Consider the following 7,774-nt stretch of genomic DNA (forward strand, 5'->3'; position numbering starts at 1 on the left):
ATTCAAAGCCGTGACACTTTCGGCTTAAAGTGATATCGCCTACCTGATGTAGGGAGAACGTGTACAGTAGTTTAACTCAACCTGTGTAATCTGGATGCACTGTCGAAGCATCCCATCATACCCTACTTCTTGGTGAGTGAGTGAGTGAGTGAGTGAGTGAGTGAGTTTAGTTTTACGCCGCTTTTAGCAATATTCCAGCAATATCACGGCGGGGGACACCAGAAAATGGGCTTCACACATTGTACCCATGTAGGGAATCGAACCCGGGTCTTCGGCGTGACGAGCGAACGCTTTAACCACTAGGCTACCCCACCGCCCCCCCTACTTCTTGGAACAGGGGTATGACATTTGCAGAATTATAACTCAACCTCAACATACAACGTGTGACAGAAGTATAACTCAAATTAGTATAACTCAACCTAAGCAATCAGGATACAACACACATGGAATGACAGTTGCAGAGTTATAACTCAAAAGGCATAATTTGTGCAATACATATTATATCATACTGGTTGAAACAGAGATATGACAATTGTTGAATTACTCAGTAGAATTACTCAGAATTAGTATAACTCAACCTGAGTAATCAGTATGTGTCAACCAACACACATGGAATGACAGCTGCAGAGTTATAACTCAAAAGGCATAATTTATGCAATACATATTATATCATACTGGTTGAAACAGAGATATGACAATTGTTGAATTACTCAGTAGAATTACTCAGAATTAGTATAACTCAACCTGAGTAATCAGTATGTGTCAACCAACACACATGGAATGACTGTTGCAGAGTTATAACTCAACCTGTATAATTTTCAATACATATGATATCATGTACTACTGGTTGGAATTGAGGTTTGACAGTTGTAGAATTGTACACTCAGCCTGACTAGTAATCTAGATGAGTTGCCATAACACAACATATCTTACTGGACTGGTTTAACCTTCCGTACGATAGTAGTTGTAAACCTCACGCTATGTAAATGAGGGCAGGCTTCCGTTATTTGTTTTTGTTTTGCTTTTGTTGTACAGACAGGATATTGTTTTCAATCACTACGACCCTTCGGGCAAAATACGTCAGGACAGAACAATATCTCGCCATGAAACAAACCCATCCTCGATCGTTCCCCATTCAGCGACCGTCGTGTGACAATATATACCACCACTTTCTCGTTACTCCTCCTCATTCCCCATTCAGTGACCGTCGTGCGACAGTATATGGTAGCACATTATAAGTTATCACATCGTGTCGAGGGAAATACGGGGTTTTATCAGTCCCGAGTAAGTTTGTATTCTCCTCCGACTGATAAAACCCCGTATTTCCCTCGACACGATGTGATAACGCATTTATCTAGCTGAAGGTTTTCACTAAATCAAAATAAAACAACACACATCGAATAGACTTGCTGCTATGTTGACACCAACTGATCGTTTGACCTCAATGCACCTCACGTTTCTAAAGGCTTGTCGTTTCACGCTTTTCTCACTTCGCGTCATCACCGAGGCGTAGCGGGGCGATATTACTTTCGTAGTGGGAGTATACGGCTTTTATACTCCCGCTCACGGATCGTGATGGATGTACACGGTATTTTATCAGAGTCACGTGGACCAATCAAACCTCGACATTCTTACATGAGGCTAGATAATCTCGCTTGTAAGTAATACTGACTTGCTGGTATATATTGTACGAATGCTTCAGTCATGATCAGCGCGTTCAGCGTAATGTTGTCTCAGTAGGTGATTCATTCATCAATTCTGAAACAACACTGAACACAGATGATTCTGACATGAATCCTCACTAGGTCATTATTACAATATTGTTGTTTCTTAACGTGTTAGCTATGAAAAGACATATGTGATGTGCTTGAGCTGAAGTACACAGAAAAGAAGAAGATGATGATGATGAATTCGAAGAAGAAGAATCTATTCAAATGTTAGCGATACATTTTCTTTTCTTTCAGTGATTCATAAGTCAAGCGCCCGGTCTCCTTTGCGTATTTCGACACCAATGACAAATGGTACAACACGTTACAAGCACCAAAAGTGCTAAGATAAGATATTTAATATATATCGTTAAACATAAATATTAAAGTATCACATAAGACATCAAATCAAACTATCAATGGATGTGGGAGTGTTGAACAGCCACTGGCATGATTAGTGCAACTAAGGTATTCGATAACTTATCGCACTGCATAATAAATGTACTTTTATCTGCACTAGATATTTGGCAAATATGTGGGTTGATAGCAGAGACTGGACTACAAAGTGCTTTTCCCGGGTCAGTATATAAAGTGCAGCCAATAAGAAAGTGTGTCTCATCTTCAACATTAGAAGAATTACAGTGTTAAGTACAGTCAGTAAGAAAGTGTGTCTCATCTTCAACATTAGACGAATTACAGTGTTAAGTACAGTCAGTAAGTAAGTGTGTCTCATCTTCAACATTAGACGAATTACAGTGTTAAGTGCAGTCAATAAGTAAGTGTGTCTCATCTTCAACATTAGAAGAATTACAGTGTTAAGTACAGTCAGTAAGAAAGTGTGTCTCATCTTCAACATTAGACGAATTACAGTGTTAAGTACAGTCAGTAAGAAAGTGTGTCTCATCTTCAACATTAGACGAATTACAGTGTTAAGTACAGTCAGTAAGAAAGTGTGTCTCATCTTCAACATTAGACGAATTACAGTGTAAAGTACAGTCAGTAAGAAAGTGTGTCTCATCTTCAACATTAGACGAATTATAGTGTTAAGTACAGTCAGTAAGAAAGTGTGTCTCATCTTCAACATTAGACGAATTACAGTGTTAAGTACAGTCAGTAAGAAAGTGTGTCTCATCTTCAACATTAGACGAATTACAGTGTAAAGTACAGTCAGTAAGAAAGTGTGTCTCATCTTCAACATTAGACGAATTACAGTGTTAAGTACAGTCAGTAAGAAAGTGTGTCTCATCTTCAACATTAGACGAATTACAGTGTTAAGTACAGTCAGTAAGAAAGTGTGTCTCATCTTCAACATTAGACGAATTACAGTGTTAAGTACAGTCAGTAAGAAAGTGTGTCTCATCTTCAACATTAGACGAATTACAGTGTAAAGTACAGTCAGTAAGAAAGTGTGTCTCATCTTCAACATTAGACGAATTACAGTGTAAAGTACAGTCAGTAAGAAAGTGTGTCTCATCTTCAACATTAGACGAATTACAGTGTTAAGTACAGTCAGTAAGAAAGTGTGTCTCATCTTCAACATTAGACGAATTACAGTGTTAAGTACAGTCAGTAAGAAAGTGTGTCTCATCTTCAACATTTGACGAATTACAGTGTAAAGTACAGTCAGTAAGAAAGTGTGTCTCATCTTCAACATTTGACGAATTACAGTGTAAAGTACAGTCAGTAAGAAAGTGTGTCTCATCTTCAACATTAGACGAATTACAGTGTTAAGTACAGTCAGTAAGAAAGTGTGTCTCATCTTCAACATTAGAAGAATTACAGTGTAAAGTACAGTCAGTAAGAAAGTGTGTCTCATCTTCAACATTAGACGAATTACAGTGTTAAGTACAGTCAGTAAGAAAGTGTGTCTCATCTTCAACATTAGACGAATTACAGTGTTAAGTACAGTCAGTAAGAAAGTGTGTCTCATCTTCAACATTAGACGAATTACAGTGTAAAGTACAGTCAGTAAGAAAGTGTGTCTCATCTTCAACATTAGACGAATTACAGTGTAAAGTACAGTCAGTAAGAAAGTGTGTCTCATCTTCAACATTAGACGAATTACAGTGTTAAGTACAGTCAGTAAGAAAGTGTGTCTCATCTTCAACATTAGACGAATTACAGTGTTTACATTCACGCTGATCTAAGGGAGTTTTTGACTTCTTTAACTTACCAAGTTCTACTTCTAAACGGAGCGTGCTACTGCAGTAACATAATATGAAGTACTAAACGACATTTTGAAAAGGCGGTCATTCACTGACTTGTTGCCATTGACGTTCCCCCGTCATCCAGCAGCTGTTCATACCAATTTATTCTATCTGTATGTATAAGTTTACTTTTCAAGATAAATAAATACACAGCCATAAAATCTAAGGGCTGATTGATTACACTTCTTGAAACAACTAGTCTTTTAAGTGAACACGTGTGTGGCGGTCATCTATAGTTTAATAGTTCATTCACTATCTAAGTGATGGTTAATGTTAAGAATTGGTGGCACAGAATGGATAGAATTTGCAGTTAACTCCCTTGGAGGGTCTGATCCTTTACTGGAATGTTTGACGGTACACATTGTTAAATACACATGAAACACATCAATTCGAGGCCGTTTAATAAAATACCATTAGTTGTACAATATAGACAGTATCTTTCATTATAGTTAATATCAGAAGGTATGCCATATTCGTCGGCTAGTCTGAAACTGCAATACCTGAATCTAGAAGACATAATTTTTAAATATTGACGAAGCTCAACACATAACAAGTATTTCTCTACAGTTAACAGAGATTTAAAATGTTTACAATAAGTACACTCACTGTTGTCTTGTAAAGATGATTAATATTACCATGACTGGAATACATTGTCAGACAATCTTTGTTCAAATAGTTTCATAAAGACTTTTTGATTACCAATCTCCTGACTTAGCCAAGCAAACCCAAAAGCAAATTGGAAAGGAATGTTCTTGATTTTAGATGGCCATGAAATGCGACCTACATTGTCTAACGATAGTAACATACGATAACAGTGTTTTGGTAATCTATAATCAGGTATGTTTAAGAGTCTGTTCACCAATATTTTACTGCATTAGATGTATGAGGAAACTGTAAGGGTATTCTACCACATTCACCTTAGAGCATAATGTTACATGTGGACTTTCCAGCTTCTAGCATATGTTTATAAAACTTGATATGAACAGCTTCAATTTTATTACAATGAGATGTGCCCCAATTTTCAGTCCCATAGCAAAGAATGGGTGCTATCATGCTGTCAAACATCTTGAAAAGATCTGTACAATTAATATTTCCAAGTTTCCTTTCAAAGTATTTAACCGAGAAAAAAGTGTTATATGCTATACCATCCACATATGGATTTTACAGACTCATGTCTGGATGACAACGCTTGTATCGACATTGATGTCTCTTCCCTCTTCTCGACTCGCTCATCTCTGTGGACGAACGCTTCCTGCCTGAACATCGGTACACTCAATCTCAGGATGGCACCCCTTGTTGTCTGTGACCTCAGCAATGACCCCAACTGTCTCCACACCTTCTCTGTGTCGTCAGAGTTATCGGTGACGTGTGCTCCTGATAGAATATCGATGATTTCTGATTAACTAATAAAGGTGAGTTTGTGAAAAGACAATCAGTAACAAATTTAAGCAGAACTTCTAAGAACAGGTGTCACAGAACACACGTATTAACACATAGAATCCACGTTATATTTTAATGTGGAATATTGCTGAGTATTGCTCCAAACAGACTAAATAGTATATATCAGACCTCAGAGACCGTAGGAACAGAGAAAGCTTTATGGAGGATTATACCCTGTACAGTGTTATACAAAAATGCACATTTAACTTTCCTTTGAAAATGGCTATTCTTGAAGACTCTACAGCTTACATTAACAATTGATGTAATAGATGTAAATAAATTTGATAGGTAAGCCTACAGAATGCCGGATACCTTTGTCCATCTTTGAAACCAGTTTACTTTGGGTTAGGGTAAGGGCAAAGTTTAGGGTTAGCGTTGGGGTTAGGGTTGGAGTTAGGGTTAGGGTTAGGGTTAGGGAGACGTGACACTAAACGATATGGCTGGTGAGTATTCGGTATTCTGTAGGTGTGCATTTCAAAATATGTACTGAAACTTTAATATGGGAATATAAATATTGACACATCAAGAGGCAGATAATTAAAATAACACAGCAAAGCTGCTTAACACTATCGTGTGATATTATGATATATTCATAGTATCATCTGATATTATAGTACTGGATTTGACGAAACAAACGGATATGTATTGTATTATAACATATTATAATTTCCGTGTCGCGATATCGCCAAGTGTTTCCGTGTTATCCTGAAGCATGACGAATGCATTTCAGTACGAATCCGTAATGTCTAATCTTGTCACATCACCACCTCGTCATCGGAAAGCACGTTCATGTGTTCCTGACTCAATGTCCGCCGCACTTCCAAATTACAATCGACTTGTCCTGGTGATCCTACATTGTATCCGAACCTAATTATAGTCACGATGCTGCATTTCTGCTTTCTTTGTCAGACTTCTTGTGTGGATCTTTACTTGTGTCTTAATAGGTTAAAAGTGTTTAGATGTGACGAATTTACCCGACTGGGGTTCGAATCTCTGTTTTAAATAATAATATTTTGTTATGAATGTAGCGGTAGAATCTTCTAAAATATTAATTACTTTACTAATTTCGTTCAAATTTAAGATATATGTTAATCATAATATATAAAAAGAACGAATTATAAATCCTTATATGTATGTATGTGTGTGTGTGTGTGTGTGTGTGTGTGTGTGTGTGTGTGTATGTAAACATAGTCCAAACAGAGGTTCGAACACATGTTGATTTGCCCAAGATACATGAAGTGATTATTTCAGTCAGGCCATTCTGATCTGTTCCAAATAATGCTTAAGAATGCGGTGATTACCTGGGTCTTTGTTTCTTACTTTTTCATACCGATTAATATAATTCTTGAAATCATGAGTAAGTGACTTAGTTTTTACTCGGGTAAGTCGTGAAGCAAAGTGGGTTCGGGTTCGATTTCCATCATGGCTACAATGTGTGAAGCCCTTTGCTGGTGTCGAGGGCCGAGATATTGCTCTGAAACTAAAGTCGCTCACCCACTGGTAGGTTTTAAGCAGTGATTCGCAATTTTCCGTTTTATCGTGACGGACCTATGTTTGGTTGGGAATGGTGTTGGTGGTGGAGATTCGAACCCTCCTCTGAAGCACTATTAAACTATCATGACATCAGGCCATCGTTACTGAATTTAGTTCCAAGCCAGACTTCCACGTGTCACATTAAACGTGAATTTACAGTAACTGAAGAGGCAATAATCTTTGACCGATAACATGGTTAGAGATCCAGAATGCATGAATTGAATGAATTTCTCAAAAGTAAAGCTCTCAGTACCTCATGCTCGTCGTAATTAAGAGAAGAATAAAATGTGGATTAGATGGTTTTACTTGCCTAAGTTTACATACACATTTTGTACATGAGTATGATCGGTTGTTGACAGCACATGATTACTTGTTTGTTGTTTAAAGCCTCAAAACACAATGTTCTAGTTTCATGGTCTGTAAATAGTCAGTTATGTATGTAAGTCTATTAGTCTATTAGTCTATTTCAGTTTTGTTCAGGTATTGCAGAAAGAACGTCAGATGCGATGCCTAGAGGCACAATCAGGGCAAAGCCACCGTATTTCAGTTTTGTTCAGGTTATTGCAGAAAGGACGTCAGATGCGATATCTAGAGGCATAATCAGGGCAAAGCCACCATATTTCAGTTTTGTTCAGGTTATTATAAGGGTAACACTATTTTTCAGGGCATTGTCATTTGCAGAAGCCCGAGGTCTTTCATTAACTGCCCGACGAAGGAAGACAGTTGAAAAGACCGAGGGTAGTGGGGAAATAAATAGTCAGGCCATTTTAGTCGGAGATTGCAATCGGTATGTGTGCCTTTAGTATAGCATCTTGGACCTTTCACATTATATTTTACACAGGAGAGCTGCCGAGAGAAGGCTGATTCGACTTTACATGAGAACAGTGG

Source organism: Haliotis asinina, chromosome 5, assembly GCF_037392515.1.
Source record: "Haliotis asinina isolate JCU_RB_2024 chromosome 5, JCU_Hal_asi_v2, whole genome shotgun sequence".
In the NCBI taxonomy this organism is placed as follows: domain Eukaryota; kingdom Metazoa; phylum Mollusca; class Gastropoda; order Lepetellida; family Haliotidae; genus Haliotis; species Haliotis asinina.